We start from the raw sequence: 24,043 nt of genomic DNA, 5'->3' as shown, positions 1-24,043 counted from the left end.
TAGAATTTTCTGCTTGGTAACTACAATACCAATTTCTTCTTATCTCATATTCCCTTCTCTGTATCCTTCACCCTAGCCTTAACTTGGCTAAAATATTCCAAAAATGTAATGGAATTTTGTAAGGGTTTTGAAGGAAATGACTCCCGTCTATACTACCATTGAGTTAACAATAACAATGTAGATTTGGTCCCCTGTATCTATTTTCTCACCATTCATGAGGTTAAAGACATCATTTTGTGGAATAAGTCCCATAAATGGCCCCAGCTATATGTTAGAACTGGTCTAATCACTGAGACCAGTTTTGACTTCCAAATCAACAACTGCATAATAAACACGAAGGCTTTGAAAACACCTTGGCTGTAAACACAAATAAGACATAAATGAATAAAAAGTGAAACTTAAAAATTAAGAATCACTGGACCATAAGGACTGTGGGACCATTATGCCACCAGCATTAAGAGAGGATGTAACGAAGCCTAAAACCCAAATGAAAAGAAACGTTTTTCTTGTCTTCTTAATGGACCATTATCAGAAGGAAATGTCTTAATTTGGCTTTGATGATATTAGTGGTTGAAGGATAAATGTCCCTTATCAAAATCTTCATTGTCCACACAACAAAGTACAAACTCCCTAGCTGGTTCCTTGATGATATATCTAAAGTCAGCTACAATCTCATCTCTCCTGCAAATACCTTATTGTCCAATTTGCTGTGAAGGCCTCACCTGTCCCAGATGCACCACGCTCTTCTGAGCTGTGGCTTATGGGACTTTATTTTGTACTCCCACTCCCCCTTCCTGTCTGATAAACTCCTATCCACCCTAGTAAAAATGGGTTCATCTCCATGAAACTTTCTCCAACTTTACCAAGTTGAATTAGCAAGTTACTCCCCCTCTGTTCTTTCAGAGCCCCCCTGTCCATAGCCAGTTGTATCACTTACCACACTGTATGATAATTATGCATTCATTTCTATATCTATATGCACCTCTTCTTTTTCCCTTTTTATCCCCTAGTACCCAGTTCAAAAACTGACACCTAGGATGTACTCAGTAAGAGTTGGAATTAAATTGTATGGTTTTCTATTCACTGAGGCTATCTCTAGAAGCACAGGAACTAGTCATCAGAGAAACAACTGATCATCCATTATAATGGTCTAATATTTTGAGGCTTAAAATATCTCTGAAAGTTTTAATCCATCCGTTAGTAAAGGATTCCAAAGTGGTTTCTTGTCACTCAAAAGAACAGGATCTTACAAATTCCTTGGGAAATGGTTCTTTGCCTCAGGATTCATTTCCTAGGAGAATCAAACTGTAGCCCTAAACATTCTGTAGCTAAATAAGGCCAACCAAGTATCAACACACACAAAAAAATCCTAATCCTCACCCAATAGTACCTGGGTCAGGTATAGACTCTTATGTCACTGTTCCCCACGTTAACCATTAGGATAGAATAAGAAAACCTATATGGGCCCAATTTCTCTTAGAAGAAAGCAGAGCGGGGGCACCTGGGTGACTCAGTTGGTTAAGCATCTGCCTTTGGCTCAGGTCATGATCCCAGAGTCCTGGGATAGAGCCCCACATTGGGCCCTCTGCTCAGTGGGGAGCCTGCTTTTCCCTCTCCCTCTGACTTCCCCTGCTTGTTTTCTCTTTCTCTGTCAAATAAATAAAATCTTTAAAAAGAAAGAAGAAAGAAAAGAAGAAAGAAAAGAAAAAAAAGAAAGAAAGAAAGAAAGAAAGAAGAAAGAAAGAAAGAAAGAAAGAAAGAAAGAAAGAAAGAAAGAAAGAAAGAAAGAAAGAAAGAAAGAGAAAGAAAGAGGAGGGAGAAGAAAGCAGAGCCAAGACCCAATGGGCAATTGGACTGAGATATTTTCATTTTATAGTTTTCTTTACTCATCAAATATATATTGATTATTTGCTATGTGCTCAGCAATGTGCTAAACACTGTGGCTACAAAGGCAAACAAAGGAGACATGTGCCTGTCCTCATGGTATTTACAATCTTCTTGCTGGGGTTTGGGGGGAGGAGGGTTGGTGATTGGTTCAAGTATGAATGAGTAAGTATTTCTCTTGCCTTGTGAGTATTAAATGAATGTATTTCCTATTAATGACTATATATGTTTCTAGGAACCTCAGAGCCCAGCCTAGAACCTGCTCTGTATAGTTGGGAACAAAGATGCTTCGTGTAATTGGCTGGAACAGCTGGGCCTGGTTTAGAGACATGAAAATTAAAAACACCTGAGTTACATGGCATGCACTCCTCCCATACTTCTTTCTCCCTGAAAACAGCAGTGTGGTCACCAACTGTGCAAGGATACTACATACTCTACTAGGAGAAGTACATTAATATACTTTTTAGTATATTACTGATTATGGTATAGTCTCGAAAATTCAGGACACTCTAAGTATCCAACAAAAGATAAATTATGGTAATTTTGTGTAATGGAAAAATATGTAAACATTAATGTTTGTGATTCACTGTTAACTTTTTAAAAAGCAAGTTACTAAACTGTATCAACTGAGTGATCCTAGTCTTATAAAAAAAAGGAAAACCAAACCCAAATACATAATTTTGTGCACGTGTAGAAAAAAGACTAAGGTGTGTATCAGTATTTCAATTGGTTATCTCTAGACAGTAGAATTTTTTTAAATAACTATTTTTTTTATGATAGTCACAGAGAGAGAGAGAGGCAGAGACATAGGCAGAGGGAGAAGCAGGCCCCATGCACCGGGAGCCCGATGTGGGATTCGATCCCGGGTCTCCAGGATCGCACCCTGGGCCAAAGGCAGGCGCCAAACCACTGCCCCACGCAGGGATCCCCCTCTAGACAGTAGAATTACAGAGGATTTTGATTTTCACCTTTGGTTAATCTCTAACTTACTAATTTTTGGATAGATCATGCACTGCTTTTGTAATCTGTGCATTTTTCCAGTTTGTTGAAATATACTTTCGTACTCGAGAATCAGAACTAATTTGGATTATTTATGCATGCCTATGTGTATGTGAATGAGGTGCCACAGAATTGCCTGAACATTTCTGACACTTTTTAAGGGAACAAAATATAACCACTTATCCCATAATATCAAATATAACAAAATTTAAGATAAATAAAATGCATATATATCCTGTCAAATGTGATCACTTCTTTAAGAAAAACTACAGAAGATGTAAAATAAAGATGACCAGAAGATATACTTCAAAGACCAAATAGAGGTTGTACTAAGTTACAATAAAAGCAAAGTATTCCTAACTGAATGAGGACATTCTTGACCGCACTATTAAGAGAACATCCTTATTACAAAATGCAGATCCATCATAGAACTTGACCACTCTGAAAACACAGGTGAGCACTAGCCCAGAAGAACTGGTCATTCGGACAGTTAGGGGATCCCGAATCATGAGAAAGGCAGAAAGTCTCCTGTAAACCAGAACATGCCACCTAGGAGTGAGAAACACAGCCACGAACACTAACATCAAAAACTAGAACCGAGTATTTTCCTGTGCTTGGAAGCCTCTTTTTATATATAGGCCAAATAATCCTCCTAACAACCCTGTGACATATGTATTGTTATCTGCATCTTCCAGATAAGGAAAGTATGGTTCCACTAGATAAGGGACCAGTCCATGGGAAGCGTCAGAGCCTGTCCAGGGCCTGTCCCTCTAATTACTACACTTAGATTGCCTACGGGCCCTGCAGTGTACTTGCTCAATCCTCTTACCAAACGTCACCCAGAAAGAGTAGAGAAAGCTTCCTAAGGAGTGGGAGACACTATGGGAGGGACTTGCCTAGAGGAACAGAGAACTCACAGCCGCCACACCTAGGGAAGGACACCTCAGAATCCATTTTCAGCGTCAAAAAAAGGGCATTTCCTGGCCCTGTTCCTGCCACTTCCCCAGCCACCCTGAGGCAGTGCTGGCATGGAAGGAGAAAAAAATGCAGAACTGAGACCCTGTTCCCATCGTAAAAAGGCCCGAAGAAGCCTTTTTCCCTTTCTCCCTTAAGATTAACACAGAAACACACACCTTGCCCCCAAGATGGGCCAAGGATGACAAGACAGGGGCAACTAAATGAGATTTAGGATTGAGGTCTCCTAGTCCAAAAGACCCAGGGAATTCTGTTCGAGTTTCTCAGTCTAAAGCTAGAGATGATCGTAAGTAAACAATTATGTTCATGTGATCACGACCACTAAGGTACAAGTTCATACTTCAGAAAGTAAAGCAGGAATGTGACTGAAGGGATTCAGAGTACGCAAGGGGAGACAAAATAGGCGTCACTTACTATAAACACACAGAACTCTACATCACTTCCTATGAGAAGTGACAAAATCTTATGATTCCTATGTGATTCATAAAATCTTAGAAAAAGCAGGGAAGTTTTCCTTCATCCAGTCCAGTTCAGAAATTCCTTGCAGGTGTCTTTAAGTATCGGATGGAAAAGACTCAGCACTACTCATGGGAGAATTTCTTCGATTTAAGCTGTGTGCATTGTAGGGGCCCCTAGATGGCTCGGTCGGTTTGGCGTCCAACCCTTGATTTCAGCTCCGTTCATGATCTCAGGATCATGAGATTAAGCCCCACGTCAGGCTCCGCACTGAGCGTGGAGCCTGCTTAAGATTCTCTCTCTCTCTCTCTCTCTCTCTCTCTCTCTCTCTCTCCCCCTCTCCAGCTGCTTCCCCCTCACACCTGCACACACACACTCTCTCTCTAAAAGAATTCAAAAAAATAAACTGTGTGGGTTGTTGAACGTTCTCCATCATCAGGAGCTGAAAACTCTAGTTTTGGTCTCCAGAGCATCACGGAAGAAGTGCTGGCAGCTTTTCACATGCTTGAAAACCAACACTGGCTTGTATCTATTTCTCCATGTCTTCTACTGCTCCTCACCCAACATGACTTGCAAATGCCCGGCTGTCCGCCTCTCATCCACTAGTTTCTCCATCTTCCTTTAAAAAAAAAAATGCAGTGGTGAGAAATAAAACATACACTCTCTATACAGTCCAACAGGGACAGAGCTCAGTGAAACAATCATTTCTTAAAAGGCAGACAAACCACTCCTATCTGAGCCTCCAGGATAATGCCACCTAGTTTCTCCTTTGATTGGATCCTAGCTCCCAGAACGTCATGGGAGGTAAGCTCCTTACTTATTAAATGTACTCCTAGGTGACTATGTGGAGCATGGCAACCTTCACATTTCCCTGCTTGTTTCCAAATTATTCAGACCTATGTATGGATGTATCAATATTTAGATATAAATATGCATAGTTACAGTCACAGATCTGTGACTTTGTCTTAATGGATTGGCTTTGTGGTATAAATATCCAATTCTGGAGCCTCAGATGTCAAACCCAGGGTAGGACCCCTGTGCCTTCTCTTTGGCCCACTCCCATGATGTGTCTCAGACGCCCTGTCCTCTCTCATTTGCTGTCTTAGCACTTAAAAACCAGCCCATTCTATTATGGGCTCCTAACTGGTCCTCCAGACACAATTTACTGATTCATTTATCTTATTTTGACGTGTTCACTGTATTTGTCAAACACTTCATAAATGCCACAATATGTCACTTTCCCTGTCCTTCCCTCAACGGGAAGGACCTGTCCAAGTCCTCCACCCTTCCTATCCCGTCTTCTCCAGAAAGCCTTTCCTAAGCTCCCTACAGCTCCTTATCTCCCATCACACTTGCCACCATCCCACTAGCACTGATAGACACAGTATCAGCACCTTGTGCAAAATATATTATAATGAGAAAATGCAGCATCATAGTCCTTCGATTGTACTGTAAGTGCCTCACATCTTTAACCTTCTCAAATCTTTCTCCTCTACTTTTGACAGGGTAAGTGGGAAAAGACTCCTACAGTCGAGATGAAAGACAAGAAGGAACGTGTCGCTTCAAGCACAGACTTTTGGAGGGTTGAGCAGAAAGGCCAGGCGGCCCCAGATCCAAGAAGTCAAGGATTTAAGGTGAAAAACAGGAGAAGCATATGAAAGCTTATATGGACTCGTGTTTCAAAGAATGCCTCAGCCTCTGAGACCATTCCTCTCTAGCCTGCCCGGAGTGCCTCTGTACTTATTAAAGGAACCTGGTACAGTTAAAGTTAGTTTGAAATTTTTAAATTTTTTAAGGTGATAAATCAAACATTTACTTGGTTTAGGAAAGGATCCCCAGTCTCTGGTTAAAATTGAAAATCGTTGTGGAGGGTAAAGAACAGAGGCACAGATACAGAGATTCCAACCCAGTCATATCCCAGAAGGGTTTGGGGGCCTGGAAAGGGCGGCGAGGGTCGAGGTAGAAGGGGTACATTTAAAATCTACAAGAGGGACGCCTGGGCGGCTCAGTGGTTGAGCATCTGCCTTTGGCCCAGGGCGTGATCCCAGGGTCCTCGGATCGAGTCCCGCATCGGGCTCCCTGCGAGGAGCCTGCTTCTCCCCCTGCCTCTGTCTCTGCCTCTCTGTGTGTTTCTCATGAATAAATAAATAAAATATTAAAAAAAAAAATTACAACAGAGACTTGTCTGTTTTAAGGTCTCAATCTGGGCTAAAGGGCTTTTGCCATCCCTGCACCTCTTGCATAATAAGTTGTTAGACTCAACGGCTATTAAACCAAACTCACTGATCAGTTAGTGAATCTGATTTAACTTTAGAAAAGCTTTGGCCTACCACTGACTCTTCCTGTCACTACGTGACAGCTCCAGCCACAGGGGAGATGCAGAAAGACCACACCGGTCCACTGGGGTGACTTAGGCACCCCAGGAATAATGGAATTTCTTTGCCCTAATGTGTCTTCAGGAAAGGAGAGAAAGGGAAGGGAAAAGTCTCGTTGGCATTTAATACTTTAACTATTTCATCTTCACCAAACTCCCAGCGATAGTTACAATTTTTCTGGTGCTGCAGATAAGAAAACAAAACCACAGAGACATTAAGTTGACAGAGTTCACACTGCTGGTAAGTGGCAGAGGCAGGATTTAAACCCATCTACCTGGCTTCAAAACTCACAATCTAATTTTACTAAACCATTCCCAGTAATGAGACCAATTATTGTATATTTATGATCAAGATGATAAACAGAAAATAATAACAAGCATGTATGAGTACTTTACTATGTTCTGGACACTTTTATTTTTTTCTTAAGATTTTATTTATTTATTTGACAGAGAGAGAGAGAGAGAGCGCACACAGGCAAGGGGAGCAGCAGAGGGAGAGGGAGAAGCAGGCTCACCGCTGAGCAGTGGGCCTGACAGACCAGGGCTCCATCCCAGGACCCTGAGATCATCATCTGAGCCAAAGTCAAACACTTAACCAACTTAGCTACCCAGGTGCCCCCAGACTGTGTTTTAAAATTTTACATCTATTATCATGTTGAATCCTGTTAACTCCTTGAGGAAAGCATATTACCCCAATGTCAAGATGAAGTAGCTGAAGCAAGATGAACTTGCCCAAGGTCACGGAATTAAAAGAAATGCGGTCAGGATGTGAAGAGCTAGAGATGCTGAGTGAGGATGTATTGCCTCCTTGGCATTAGTAGATCTCATTTTTAACTCACTAGGTTTCTATTTCTTTCTGCCCATATCTGGTGTTCCTTCTAGCTGATTCTAGCACTTTTTAGCCCAGTGTTCCTATCAAGGCACTTTCACTAGTATCTTTGTTAAAATCAAGGCTGTATGCTATTAAATATGTTGCTCCAAATCTCTCGTGCCCATACCAACAGATGTAAGTGACACGTAGGTCAGTTGCGGGAGGACCACACAGCTGAGGTGTCCTTCAAAGCACGCTTGTCAGAAAAGATGCCAGAGCAAAGGAAACTATCTGTCCTGGAAGGGAGAAAAAATTTTATATATATTAACTAATGGATATAAAGTGATGCAGACAGTAAGACAAAACCCAGCATCTTTTCTCTTTTTTCTTCCTATCCACCCCACGATGAATGGCATAATTTTCATTTTAGGATCCTCTTTCATCCTTTTTGACTGGTCTTCAGGTGTCTTTTTGGATCTCACTTTTTTTTTTAATCCACATTTGTAACTGTTATCCTTATTCCATCATTTCTGTTCTTTGGAGCCGATGAACATAAAAAATCAGCGGGCAAAATTTGTAGGTCTTATAAGAAAACATGTGTATGAGACTATATGTGTTGGTTTATATGTCCTGCCTTGTTATAAAATAATTTAAGGCATTTTACTTTGAACTATGCTTTTAAGAGCACTGTAAACTCTAGTTCTATCTAGCAGTGATAGTTAAGCCAACAAAACATGGTTTATGCCTTAAACATTGGCAATGACAGACATGGAAGACATTTTCTTCCTAACCAAGAACTTTTTAACTAATATGTCATAACTAAAGTAATTATTAGCAACTTGTCTATGAGTTAGAGAGAAAAGACCTAGTTAGAAATTAGTCTCCGTTTGGGAGCCACACTGTTTCAGAAACAAAAGACTACTTTGTTGGCAACACTGTTTTCAATGGCAAAAGCAGACTGTAGAAGAAGATGTTTCAGGAAAACATCTGCTCTGAAATACACTGTTTTTCCAAGAAGAAATTTAATTTCCAACTGGCAAAGTTAGTTTACTATTACAGAAGTTCAGAAAGAATTTCTGAAGCATTCTCTGAGCTCTAGGACAGTAATCTATTAGAATTTTTAATGAAATGAGGGTCCCTTTCAAAATAAAAAGTTATCCATGATCTATTCTCCAACTGTCTCAGCAGCAGATACCATAACTCCATCAACCACATCAAGAAAAACACTTATCTTGTGGAGTCCTTTATCCTCAGTGCCACGCCCGATACTTGGTACACAACAGGCACTTGATAAATGCCAAATGAAGAAATAAGTGAATAAGAAGAAATTTTAGCGTCCATGGAGGCCACAAACCATGACTATTATTTTACACTGTGCTGGGCAGAGTGGGTGCCTAACTATTAATTGGCATACAACTTTCTCTATAATGCACAAAACGATTTTACTCCAATGGCCACCACACTGTCATCATCAATGGATAAGCTTTCACCAAGCTCATGATACCATTATGTTCAACATCCAATAGAAGACAGATTCAATGGGCTGTGGGATCTTAAGGGGGGGTGAGGAGATCTTTTTAGATTCATTTTATTTTACTGATTTACTTATTTTTGGTAAGAGACCAAAAGTTATATAAAGACCAATGAGTTATGTAAAGTGCTAAACTTGGGCCTTGGAAGTTTAGCATAAACATGTCAGCAATGTATTGTTTGGGTGTGATTTTAAGGATGCGATTATGATGACATTTTTAAATTCCATTAATTGTTATTTCCCTGAGACTTCAAAAAAGTCAATCATGAGCCACTGTATCAGCATAATAGTAATAATTTAAAAATAATAATAATAAATTGGGCTAAATTCTTCTCAGTTACCAGGTAAGACTGAGAGACCAGCAATCGCTGTCCAAAAATTAATTTTACTAAGGATGCCTGGGTGGCTCAGGTGGTTGAGCATCTGCCTTTGGCTCAGGTCACGATCCCAGGGTCCTGGGATCCAGTCCCATATTGGGCTCCCCGCAGGGAGCCTGCTTCTCCCTCTGTCTGTATCTCTGCCTCTCTCTGTGTGTCTCTCATGAATAAACAAAAATCTTTTTTAAAAAAAATCAATGTTACCAAAATATGAAAAATTACCACCTTTATGTCATTTAAATTTCTAAATACAGATTCCCATTGCTTTAAAAAAAATCACAAAAATCCAACTTTTAAATAAAAAGATTTTTACAATCCAGAATATAGAGTTATTAGGTTGAGTTCATGTTCTTTCTGGAAAAAGGTACTAATTGCCAGATTTATTTTATCTAAAAAATTCATAGTTCAGCTAATATGAACTGTCTGCTACCATTGTAGTTGAAACCTAGGGCTTTAGTAAAGTATAAGAAAACTTTTGGGAATGTGTCAAAGATGTCACCTAGAAAGGACACATCAGCCATGCTATCATTTACCCTTCACAAGGGTTCATGGTCGGTCTTGCAAGATCTGGCTTTTTCTAAAGCAGATTGAGTTCTCCATCTATCGTACGGATAAGTCATGGTTATTTCCACAATGAACACAATTTCATGCCATCTTTTTAATGAGCTACTGTAACCCAGCCACGAAATGTCCCTGGATCCCCTACCAACCCCATACTTCTGTCTCACCGAAGGTACCTCACTCCCATTCCTCTCATAGATCACAATGTCTGTCATGGGTACTTCTTTGCCATGCTACCGACTAGATATTGCTCACTGCCTCACTTGTAGCTTACTAAACAGTGATATGTGGTGATCCCATTGTTTCTCTTTGTCCAATTTTGCGGACCTTGTTCTTGTCCTTTCACCTTGATGTTCAGGACCCTGGATATCCACAGCGAATTGGGTGTTAGGGTTATATAAGTTATACACGTCACCTGACACCGCACATTTCAATCATTCTTGCTGACAAGTGACCCCCAACAAAGCAAAAGGCAAAAGTATCAGCACATGCCCAGCACAATTCAACCACCTTGTGTAAGACTCTCTCTAGAAATGAATCATGCATGTAGAGGAGGAGGTTCAGGCATGCTCCTCCCTCCTGGGATCACAGAAGAGTGTTGGATTTTATACTACATTAACCCTATATTTCAGCAGCCTCTCAAAAAAAGGTATCAGTTGTCTTCAATTTTCTGTCACTGAACGGGATATCACTTCAAAATAAAGGTCTAGCAATAATTTTTTTAGTTCCAACAAATAATTTAAATTGTGTAGAGCTCTTGTAGTATAGAGCTGGACCGGGGGGGGGGTATATTTGTTTATTTTAGCTTTTTAAAGGCACATTGCATCTGGTATAACCAAGTCTCAGTAACATGGTGCCTGGGTGGCTCAATGAGTCAAGAGTTGGACTCCTGAGTATCAGCTCAGGTCATGACCTCTGGGTTGTGAGATCAAGCCCCACATTGGGCTCCGTACTACCCCCCCCCCACCTCCCTCTCTCTCTCTCTTTTCTCTCTCTGGAAAAAAAAAATAATAGTACATGTCAATAACACACCAATGTCAACTACAGTTCTCCTTGGTGTAATCATTATGTGACAAATTATTACATAAGCATATCACCAATTCCAGAAGACTGCTTCCACTTTATAACTATTGATTGGAACAGTTTCTAAGATTTCAAAGCAACAAGCAAAATGCTGTTATACAACTTTTAGTATTGTGGAATAATAAAGAATTTGGCTGGCCATTGTCCTTCATTCTTGGGAGGGAGCCTCTAAACCCTTGGAATTTCCTAAATGATGGGTGTGCCTTTATTATTCATGGTGGGCCCCTGGAATCACGGGTGTTTATTCTCATGAGGTGATTCCTGCTGAAGCCCTAGATAGTTTTGGGATTGGGGCAGGCCATGGTGGAAAGACCACTCATGTAATTATGAATGGTCTGTAACTTACAACAGTTCAACTTAGGATTTTTCAACTTTACAATAGTACAAAAGCTGTACACATTCAGCAGAAACCATATTTCGAATTTTGAATTTTAATCTTTTCCCAGACTAGCCATATGTAGTATGATCCCCTCTTGTGATGCTGGGCAGTGAGTGGCAGCAAGCCAAAGCTCCCAGTCAGCCACTCAATCATCAAGGTAAATAAATAATACACTTAACTCTTCAGTACCTATACAACTGTTCTGTTTTTCACTTTCAGTATAATATCCAATAAACTACCTGAGACAGGGAACAACCTTATTATAAAATAGGCTATGTGTTAGATAATTTTGCAACCGTAGGCTAATGTGAGTGTTCAAACATGTTTAAGGTAGGTTAGGCCAAGCTATGATGATCAGTAGTTTAGATGTATTGAAAGCACTTTGACTTACAATATTTTCAACTTAACGGGTTTATTGGGACATAATCCTGTCATAAGTCGAGGAAGATCTGTGATGGGTTGGGCTTTGAGCTACGAAATATCAGCCTGACCTGGAGATTGACATAGTCAATGATTCGATCAATCATGCATAGGTCATGAAACCCAATAAAAGCTCTGGACACTCAAAGCTCAGGTGAGCTTTCCTGCTTACAGCTACAGATTGATGTACTAGGAGGGTGAAAACATCCTGAAGACATGGAAGCTTGGTGTTGGGGGTCCTCCCAGATCTCACACCATGGGTCTCTTCTTTTGAGTAGCCTGAGGGTGTCTTTTACAATAAAGCTGTCATCATGAGTATAGTATATTCCTGAGTTCTGTGAGTCATTCTAAAGAATTAACAAATCTGAAGAAGTAGGAACTCCTGATTTTGTAGCCAATTGGTCAGAAAAGCAAAGGGCCTGGAAATCCTCAGGCTTTCAGCTAGTGTCTGAAATGAGGGCAGTCTTGAGGGAGACTGTGCCCCTAATCTGTGAAATCTGAAATAACTCGAGGCAGTTAGCATCAGAATTGCATTACAGGTACCTTGTTACATCTTTGAGTATGTCAGAGTGACAAAGATGAAGTAAGGCTGGAAGTATTGCAATAGCCTGGATGGCTTCAGTTTAGGCATCCTGATACTGATCTTGCATGTTGGAGCTGGAAACCATTTTCATACCATTAACAAGCAGTTGGGAGGATATACATGAACTTTTCAATTAAGCTGTGATGGTTATCCTAGGTATAACGAGCAGTTAAAAAAAAAATTCTCAGCATTTTGTTCAAAGTGTAGAATTTTGAATCGAGTTATACCCACAATCCCCCTCTGACTGACATTTAAGACAATTTATTTCATTATAGAAAAGACCAAAGGTTGGGACTGGAAAGGACCTTAAAAATCATGTGACCTAATTTGTCCATTTCACAGGGAGGAACGGGGCCAGGAAGATCAGTGATTTGCCCGGTGATTAGCTACTTAATGTCTAAGCTGGGACAAGAGAAATGCTGTAATATCTAAAATCACACTGCAATTCTCATGCTCCTTGTGGTAAGACACTGTTCAGGAACTAAGGCAGATACATTCTAGTCCGGTTGTCTTGCCACTGAGAGAGACAGCAAAAACGGGTGTGCAGGATATGATCAAATGTCTTGTCTTCTACTGATCATTAATGTAGCACTTTTAATGTCTTCTTTACATTTCTGCTGACAAAACATAACCAAAGGGGTAGCCTATGCAGATATTCAGCATTCTAGAAGCATTTATAAAGCATCTATTATAAATCAGTACTAGGCATTTAGAGATGTCAAGATGAATGATTAGACCCATCTTTTCTAACGAGAGGACCTCCATCCTTCATAAAAACAGAAATGCAACTGTGTAAGTCCTGCAATCAAGGCCACAAGGGAGCACCGTGAAGAAAGCTGTGAATATTGTGGAAGGGACCTTTCTGCCAAACTAAAGGATTTGGCTCTTATTCTGCAGACATGTCAAGTTATTAGACGACTTTAAGCAAAGAAAGAAAAACTGAACCTCCCAACTGCATACGTGGGACATGATCTTGCCAATCTGCTTGACGCTCTCAACAGGAAGGCTTGCTTCTTTTGCTGCTTTCCTCTCTCCATGGCTCAGCACCCACAGTGACTTTTCCAAAGCTATGAAGAAGGTACACCTCTAACTTTGTATTCTTCAGCCTCTATTACAGAAGTCTTGTGATAAAGAATGCAAAATTGATTCCTTTCATTGAACAATGAAAACTCAGTTCTGTAATCCCTGGCTCAAGTGATGAAGGAATGTGAAGCACATAGAGAGAATCAGGCACCCACAGCTGAGATGTAAGAACGTTTAAGGACAGCCCCTCAGATGCCCAGCACCTTGAGTGGCCAAGGCACTTTCCAAAGGGAGAAGCAAGAAAGAGACTCTGGCTGTAGAAGTACATCCAACATGAAGCTCTCCAATTCTATAAGGAATCACAGAGGGGATGCTGCTGCTTGTGCACACTTTTGCTTCTCAGGATTCCAGGGCCTCAAAGAGGTACAGTCCATCAAAACTCACAAATGTAAACTAATTGGACAAAAACAATATACCCATCTAGAAAATACAATAAATCTTTGTTGAGAGATGCCAGTTGAGAATATCAGTTTTATTATCAGACAAAGCCAGACTGTGGGCCATCCTATAAAATAATGCAAGAACTCTTCAAAAGTACCAAGGTCATGGAAGACAAGGAAAGACCAAGGAGATGTGACAATGAATGCTGTCACGACAATATAATGGTGGATCTTAAATTGGACAGTAGAACAGAAAAAAGATGTAAGTAGAAAATCCGGTGATCCAAATAAAGTCTTTACTTACGTTAATTACACTGTACTAATGCGATTTCTTAGTTTTGACAATTGTACTATGATAAGGCAAAGTATTAATATTAGAGGCAACTGACTAGAGCATATACGAGAACTCTGTAATAATTCTGCAAACTTTTCAGTACATCCAAAATTATTTTTTAAAAATGTTAAAGCTAAAAATTAAAAAATCAAAAAATTAAAAATAGAATTTAAAAAATGTTAAAGCTTACATGTATTTTCTAAAGAAATATAGATTTTTGGAGTCAGAGTCCTGGGTTTAAAACATGTTCTATTACTTTCTGGCAATGTGACCTTGAGCAAATTCCTTAATCTCTCTGTGCCTTAGCTTCCTCATCAGTAAAATGGGAATTTAAAACAATTGTAGAAGTGAAAAAGATTAAGTAAAATAATGTGTTTAAACCCTCAGTATTGTGTCAAGTACATAATAAGTTCCTAAAAAATTATATCTAGTATTTGCTTATGAACAGTACCATAATTATAGTTGTCATTATTATAGTGGTTATTATTAGGATTTTCTGGTTCTGGAGTCACTTCAGGAAAAGCCCAATGCTACAGATAGTACGCATTTATCCTTTTCTTCATTTTGTTAGAGCCAGATGGAGTAACCCTGCCCCAGTACGTTCTGGGTCAAACTAAATCAACCAGATTTGGGTGTGTGCATTTGCTGAATGTGGTGGGAGTGGGGTGGGAGTTGAAAGGGACACGTACAGAGATGGGCAAGTTCTTACTAGCCTTGAATAAGTACCCACATCAAGTTATATGATTCTCTACTAATGAGCAGCTGATTATATACCAGCAGCAAAAAGGCATCAGCAACATTAAGCAACCCATACACTGCTTAATATGTTGTCGGTTAATACGTTTCTGTGTGCCGGAAGTGTTGCTGAGATTTTCTCTTCAGAAATCTGGCACTGATACTTTTGCTGCATTGTAGGCCACTTTTAGATACCCTAGCTTTACAGTTCTCAAGAGTTAGGAGTGCATCAGGACAGTATGCGAACTAATGAATTACCATGAATGAAATAAATGGAACAAATGAATGAAACCCATCTGGATCTCTTTTTAAAACAATGGCATGCAAAAAATAATAATAATAATAAATTTAAAAATTTTAAAAATAAAAATAAAAAATAAACCAATGGCATGCAGACAGACAGTCCCCGATTTACAAACTTTTGAAATAGCACTCATTTGTAAGTTATCCTTTAGAGTACAGAATATAGCTCACCATAATAATACAGTCTACTTACTGAGTAAGCAAATTTAAAATAGTGTGCCACAATTTTTTAACACAAAAAAATTAAAACTCTGCTGCAATATTAGTAATCCGTACCAAAAAAAAATTGTTTTCTATATTTCACTTTATGTCACATCTGAATGCTATATAGAGTTCCAACTTCTGGAATCCCTATTTCCTTGTTAGTCCAAAGGTACTTATAGTTGTCTTTCACATTCTCCTCTTCCTCAAAACCTGTTCTCCAACTCAGACTTCTTCTAATAGTGACCATCCCCTCCCCCCGCCCCCCGTGAGCTTTGAATTGAACTATTTCTCCTCCTTCCACTGCTATAAGGGACTTACCATTTGGACTCACTCTCTCACAATATTATTCCATAATTTAAAAAATAAGTGAAACTCTTGGGAGGGAAAGAGAAGGAAATGTACAGCCTAGTTCAATCTTTTTGCAAGGCAATGTGGCAAAAATATCTCACAAGCCTTCATAAGGTAGCTCCCCTTGAAAGTACTGATTTCATGTCCTTGAAACTATTCTAATCAAGTAAATAGAAATAGTGTGCAAAAACCCACAGGATTTCCATCTCAGTGTTGCTTATAAAACAGAAAAAACAGAAGCAAATCCCAACAAAATTGGTTCTAGTATACGTACACAATGGAGTAGCTTGCGGCCATTAAAATGACATTGCCTAAGAATGCTTACAGATAAGATAAAATATTTATGTTATAGTTTAGAAAATAAAGATTGCAAAATAATAGCATTTCAGTTTGATGAATATAATAATCATCACAATAGCTACAACTGATTGCATTATTACTGTGTACCTTCTGAGATAGGTACTACCATATTCCCATTTCCAATGATTAAAAAAAAAAAGAGACAAAAGAAAATTGATTAACTTATCCAAGGTCAAATCGTTAGTAAGGGTAATCTGGCTCCCAAAGTCATACTCTTAATACAGTCTCTCTAATATGTAATGTGTGTGCTTTGAGAAAAGCATGGAAGTATAAGCAAAAATGTAACAGTACTTAACAGAGGCTGGGTAATGCACTTAGGTCAAAAAAAAAAAATCTAAAATGGCCTCTTAAAAATGGCCCAGTCCCTGGGGGCAACGCTCCTAATCCCTGGAACCTGTTATTATGAGTCGTAACTCCCATGATTATGTTACATGACACAGATGACACAGTGAGGTTATCCAAGTGGGCCTAGTATAATCACATGAGCTCCTTTAATAGCAGAGAACTTTCTCCAGCTTATAGCAGGAGAAGCCAGAGAGCAGCTGCCAGCTGCCAGCCAGCCAGGAAAAGGGGACCTTGGATCTGCAGCTGCTGGGTTCTGCCAACAACCTGAGTGAACTTTGAAGTGGATTCTTCTCCCAAACTTGCAGGTAAGAGCCCAACCTTGCTTGTCCTTTGCTTTCAGTTCCCTGAGCAGAGAACCCAGCTGAACCCACCTAGACTTCTGACCTACACAACTATGACATTTTGAAGTGGGTGCTGTTTCAAGCTGCTCAGTTTATTGGAATTTGTTATGTAGTAAAAGAAAGCCAAAACAGTACTTATGAAGGACTTAAAATTAGGAAAATAGTAAAATTCATAGTCAGAAATCTACAACAGCCATTACACCTATATTTCCATTATACTTAATGGAGAAAATATAGATACATTTTAAGATCTGGAAGAGGACACGGACACCCATCATGACTACCACTGCTTAACATTATATGGCAATTCCTGGCTAATGCTATGAGGAAAAAATGAGGTATATAAGAATTACAAGAAAAGAGATACACTTCTGTTAAGCTAGAAATGATTAGAATTAATTAATGATTAAAACCAATAAAAGAGTTGAGCAAGTTGCTGAATATATGCACCTGGGTAAATGAGACACTTCCCTAATTAACACGACCAACTATAGAACATAATTAAAAATACCATTCAAAACAGCATAGAAATGATAAAGGGTCTAGGAATTAAAAATAAACAAGACCTTTAGAGGGGCTTACATTTTTAATTGTCTTTTTCTATATTTTTCAAATTTAATATAACAAGCATATATTACTTTGCTAATAAAAATAGACATAACAATGGTGATATTCAAAATGCTTAGAACATTGGCACCACTCAATAAAAATGGCACAGGCAATAAATAAGCAGTTCAGCCTTGTACCTTGTAATTGTTAATTAAGTGATTATTATATTTCCCTCTCTGAATTGCCTGGGAAGACAAACTTCAGGCCTCTACCTTCTCTGAGGTTTTTCTCTCAATTATTTCTCCTATAGTCAGGAAAGAGGGAACAGAGCAGAATTAGATGAAGGAGGCAGGGTGGTTTACTGGAAAGACTGCAGGCAGCAAAAACCCAGCTGGCCTGGAAAGGAGAAGGACGTGTCTGTAAGTCTGGAGAATGGAAAAGCAAAACAGGGAATTAGCTCACGTGGTCTGCATCTAACCATCCTTTCCCGCCTGAGGAGACAGAACAAAAAAAAGTGCAGTAGTTTTTGTAGATTCCATCTCTCTGCATGAACTCAGTTGTTCCAAGAATGAGAATGTGAGGGACCTTGCCATTACCTGCCTTCAAGTTATGAAATGACAAAGTTAAACGTCAAGGTTATGAAATGACGAGGTCAAAGATCCCTCATGGAATTTGATTTGCAGATCCCAGGGGTAATCAAAAGATAACGATTAATGCACAACATACTTAATAAGGACCTTTACAAAATCCACCAGAGCACAATATATATTCAATATAAAAAACAGCTTAAGAGATCAAATTATTGTCACATTGTAAACATAATCAAGGTAAGCAATGGAGACACCCTCTGTATACCTTAACCATGATCAATCCCACACTGAAGGCAAATCGTCACAAATTGCACAAATACATCACCAAGAAAGGTCTAAGCGATCCTATGAGCAGGTCTGAAAATAAGCCCCCAAAATACCAAGACTGTTCTCCTTAGGAGACTATCAGTAAAAACTCATGAAATTTCTTCCTTGCATACTATAAAACTGTGGCTCCAATTCCACTTCCTTCTTTCCAGTATTAATTCTGTTATTTTTTCCATCAAATTACCAAGTTCTGTGGTATTATTTGCAATATCAGAAAGCCAAGCCTTTCCTCCATGGTTGTACTCTTAAGAGATTTTGCAGATAATACCACAAAAAAATGGCCTCACTTAAAAAAACAAAACAAACAAAAAATCCCAACTTTTCTCAGAAGTAAATGAGAGGTAATAAAAGCATGTAATCAACAAGAGGTTAGGCTTTGCATTCAGGTAAGTGATTTGATAAAGAAAACGGGATTAACCAGCCTTCAGATTTCCCTGGTTGGATTAACCAGGGAAAGATAGAAAGGCCAAGACTCCTCCAGCCCTGAAGGTAAAGGTCCAAAATCCCAGAAGGTAAAACAGTGTCTGGTTGGCATCTTAGAGGAGCACTGACCTTATTAAACACACTCATATTAAGAAGCAGATCATGAAAAGAAAAGAGGAGGTATAAACCTAAAATGGCATTTACTACAAGTCTATGGAAAAGAAATCAGTAAGGAAAAAGATGAGGTCATTTCACCCAAGGAAGAAAAGAAACCAGAAAGTTTATAAGTCAACAATTAAATCAAAAGACAAAAAAATTACATTCCTAGGAGAGAACTCAGTCTCACAACGGGGGGGGGGGGGGGTAAGAGCCTATTTCACTAAACCCAAGGACCACCAGAGACCACAATGAACCTGAACTCAAGGGAGCTTCAGTCAAGAATTCACTACCCTTCCTCTCTTGGTGGAAACTAAACACAGATGACGCTTCCCAGCAAAGCTGTGCCTTGGAAGGCCATGGGCACTTGCTCACACTAGTTCTTTTGCAATAGAGCTGGTTCTGCTCATGCCTCCCCAAGTAAACTACGAACTCCTTTGAAGTGAAGATCCCATTTTAGTCATGTTTATATATGCGTGTAGCACATGCGCAAATGCCGAGGCTAAGCACTCAATAAATGGTTTTCAAATTGCCACTGGGTTTTATTATGGTACCAAATGGAATAATGGTCATAACAGTAATAATAACCATCACACAGAACCTTTTATGGGATGCTTACCAGGTATCATGGGAAGACTTATGTTGCTTGATTAAATCAGTGATGTAGTCAGTATCATTATTCATATTTTACAGAAGTTAAAATTAAGGCTCACAAAGATTCTTAGTAATTTTCCAAAGGACATGTGGCTAGTCTGTCCAAACTCAGATAGTGAGAAATGTCTTCATACTACAATAGGCTGTAGGAGCTCACCTAATTAGAAGTAGAGATTCAAGGGTAGGCTAAGGAGATTCAGTAGAGTTGTGGAGTCAACACCAAAGAAGATGCTCATTGATAAAGACAACATAAACTGAGATATCTTTGCATATAAGAGGTGCCTGCTAAATATCTGGTCGGTGAATGCACCACTGAGGTTGAAAACTCCACCAGTTCTCCAAGTTAGGGAATCCTACCAAGGTCCTAATTATGCCATTCAACTGGGAACAAATACTGATCCTTTCTCTCCAATAACACAAGGTAGAGAATAGTTAAGCACCCTGACTCAGAAAAGCGCTGCCTCTTCTTAAGTCAGAATTTGCTGAGGTTTGTTAGGTTGGGGCCAGCTGTCTTTCTCTGCCCAGAGAGATTCACTTCTGCGGGGTACTCAAGGTTTAAACTATTTTAGGACCCTATAGAAAAGCTCCGCAAAATAAAATTATATACCCTGTCCGTATCTGACACAGTTTAAATATTGGAAACTGTGGTATTAAAATCAATAGAAAAAAAAAGGCTTTTATTCCAAAGTCAAACCTTAAATAAACCCCAGACAAGGGCTATATAAACTCCTGGTCCATGATCCAGCTGGCATGTAATACACACTTTCCTATAAGTGCATGTACGTATGTACCCTTCATATCATAATCCCATATGCAGGGATAACTGAACATTTCTCTTTTGTATTAAAATAATTATTAGGGCACTCCAAAGCTGATTTCTCGAGAGTCAAGAAGCAGAAAGCCATTTGTAACCAAAACATGAAAATACCTAATTTTGTGTGCATGTGTATGTAATGTTATGCAAAACCAGAACCAAAAAGTTAATGATAATTAAAAAGAATTAAAAGAGGGACAAATAACTTCATCTCTCGAGCAAAACGCAGATGGATAATTGCATATTCTCAGCCAAACTAATGCCCATCAAAGCGCCCTTCACTCAGCCAACAGAGAAGATACACTGAAATTATTAATCAGGTAGAATAGATAAGGTGTAATTAAATGTCTCCTTTATAATTATACTCCAAGCCTAAAGGAGAATCACTTTGAAAGTGTTTCCTTTGTTACTCACAAGCTAATTTTTATTTAATTGTGATTTATTATTTGCTTTACTTCCCAATATAAATTCTAGAAAAATAATTAATTAATTACTCATGCATCAAATGAAATTTCAAACAAACATCCTTCTGCTGTAGTTCTTCTCCACGACAATCCCTTCTTTTATCTGGCAGCCCAAGAGATCTTTTTAAACCATGTATCAGATCATGTCTTTCCCTCATTAAGAAACTCTCCAAAGGTTTCCAAATGGATTTCAACCCCAAGCCACCATGACCCGTAAGACAATCTGGCCCCACTTCCCTCTCCAACCTCAAATCCTACCATTTTCACCAGCACTCCCTTGCTCCAGGTAATGGCCTTTGTTTTGTCCCTCATTACAACAGCTCAACCCCACCACTGGGTTTTTGTGCTGGCTGTTCCCTCACCTGACCACTCTGTCCACATATCTCCCCATGGCTGCCTCCTTTTTGTCACCCAAGGCTAACCTCATAATGAGGCCTTCCCTGACCATCCAATCTAAGAGTCCTAGGCCCACCCTCAGTGACAGGACTCACCATTTGAAATCATCCCATTAATTTCTTTACTTATTATCTCCCTCTCTGTCTCTCCAAGGAGCCCCTAGGCCTTCGCAACCACCACTGTAAAGGAATGTAACATTCATAAGAGAGGGAATATTGCCTGTCTTGTCCAGCATCATAGCCTAACACCCAGAACAGTGTCTGACACTTGGAAGGCACTAAGAAAAATATTTACTGAATACATCAACGAGCATTTCTAAACATGTTATATTTATAGATGTGTTTTAATTAATTGCCTTTTCATAGCAAATTCTCACTAAGGCCATATCTTTTGCTCTCTTTAAAAATTAGGAACTATGGCATCCACCAACTACAAACATGCCTGGGTATGGTTGCAAAGAGTAGTGTCCTGATACCCAAACCATCAGATTTTGCAAGACATTTGGAATAAACAGGCTGTTCAGTGAAAGACGAACATATTTTCAACATAAAAGTTTGTTTTGTTGTAATCCTCATGGCACCCTCTGGTTTTAATCAAAGCCTCACTGGTCCCTCAAACATTCAGCAAAGACCTCTCTCCTGGAAGAGGCTTTAACCTTTCAATGACAGAAGAGAAGAAAAAGAACACTTCACAAAGAGTAAAAAGGTTCTGCCAAAATCCAGGTTATTTTTAATACTCAATAGCAACTTAAGGGCAGCCCCGGTGGCTCAGAGGTTTAGCGCCACCTTCAACCCAGGGCATGATCCTGGAGACACAGGATCGAGTCCCACATCGGGCTTCCTGCATGGAGCCTGCTTCTCCCTCTGGGTGTGTCTCTGCCTCTCTCTCTCTGTCTGTCTCTAATCAATAAATTAAAAAAAAATCTTAAAAAAAAAAGCAACTTGGGATCCCTGGGTGGCGCAGCGGTTTGGCGCCTGCCTTTGGCCCAGGGCGCGATCCTGGAGACCCGGGATCGAATCCCACGTCGGGCTCCCAGTGCATGGAGCCTGCTTCTCCCTCTGCCTGTGTCTCTGCCTCTCTCTCTCTCTCTCTCTCTCTCTCTGTGTGTGACTATCATAAATAAATAAAAATTAAAAAAAAAACAACTTAAAAAGCTGCCATATTTGTTTCAGCTTGGAATTTTAAATTTACACAGATAAATTAGAACCCCTCTAGGCTGGAGACAGGGGAAGGTAGGAGACTAAGGAGATTGTCAATGCTCTAGAAGGGAGAAGAGAAGAAAAAAAAATTTTTTTGAAGGCAGCTTTTTTAGCAAATTTGTTCAAAGATTTACTTTCAATCAGGCTTGTGTCAGTACAATAATAAGAGTACAAAAACAATCCTCCTTTAATCATGCTCATCTTTCTCCACAAATCCCAATCAGCCCATTGTCTTTGAACTGTCTTCTTATGAAAGCTCTTTCTCATGAATCTTAACTTAAATCTGAAGACACTTTAATTTTAACTAAAATTTCAGTTACAATGCATGACCAAGAAGTTGTGTAACTGCTCTTGATGCTAAATGCAAGTACAGCAAGCCCTCTATGATTGCATCCTTTGGGAAAACCCATTGCACATGCAGAGTCATGTCTGAGAAAAAACACAACCGAAAGGATAATAAGGATTCAATGGGTTAATATTGAATGCTGAGAGCATAGAGAATGCTGAGAGCATTATGTCTGGCATGTGGTAGGAGTTATAGATGAAGTTTTCAAGTTAATTAATCCTTACACTACAAAACAAAATTTCTAAGCAAGAATAAACTTTACATTTAAAATGATCTTCACTATTAGTTTTATAGCTGTATTTCAAAACTTACTTTTTTTTCAAAAAATTACACTTAAAAAATAAAATCCTTATGTGACATTCATATGTATTTAATAACCATTGCTATAAAGATGTTGTTTCATCACTAATTTCATTTATGATTAAAAAATTCTAAAGATGAGCTGCATTTTCCTTGAACCCTTCCAAGAAGTATACCAGACATTATAAGAAACAGAGCAGAAACATATGACATTGACTCTGTCACTAAAGAGCTCCCTATCTATTTAAGAGATTAGACAATCACAAAACAGTGTGAATTTTATGATTATATAGAATTAGATATTATATTTTATCCATAGAGAGATAAGTGGACTAGAATAATCAGAACAGGTTTTATGGAGAAAATTATTACAAACGTAAACAAAATAAAGAATTTCAGAACTATAATTCCTCTAATAAAAAGAAATCTGACTTGAATCAGCACAATGTACTATAGTAACATATTCTTACAGAGATGATTTTTAGCTACCAGGCATATACACATTGACTACACTTCACACTAAACTATATAACTTTGGCATTTTATTTATGAAACAGCCTTTCTTCAAGCAAGTTTGAAATGAAAAATACTCAGGTTACTCAATCAGCATTCATATGTGAGAATTCTGACTCTGATTATAAACATTATTTAATGAAAGTATTTACCTATTACGAAAGCCACAGCACATTCACCCCTACTTCCCCTCTTCAGGCTGGGTGGGTCACTGAGGAGGAATGCCTAAAGCTGGGTTTCTCCCCTCCACCCACCACAAAGAGTAGCCTTCAGTAGACAGGGAAAATGAAGTTAATTCCAAAACAGAGATCTCCATCTTTCAAGATAATACATTGTTTAGTGTTTCGGCCTGACTAGAGATGGGAGTAGAGGAGGAGGAGAACAGAAATTCCTCAGGACTCTTTGGGTTCTATTATTTTGCTCAGTACCTGAATATACAGGGCATC

General features: G+C 39.1%; 1 protein-coding gene across 2 annotated transcripts in view; it reads right to left on the bottom strand.

The window, feature by feature from the left end:
• PTGFR (prostaglandin F receptor) overlaps positions 1-24,043 on the bottom strand; it is a 44,124-nt gene that overhangs the window by 4,555 nt on the left and 15,526 nt on the right. The window lies entirely within an intron of this gene.

Source organism: Nyctereutes procyonoides, unplaced genomic scaffold (assembly GCF_905146905.1).
Source record: "Nyctereutes procyonoides isolate TBG_1078 unplaced genomic scaffold, NYPRO_anot_genome, whole genome shotgun sequence".
Taxonomy (NCBI): domain Eukaryota; kingdom Metazoa; phylum Chordata; class Mammalia; order Carnivora; family Canidae; genus Nyctereutes; species Nyctereutes procyonoides.
The sequence above is the reverse complement of the archived record's forward strand: the minus strand, read 5'-3'. Positions and strand labels throughout refer to the sequence as shown.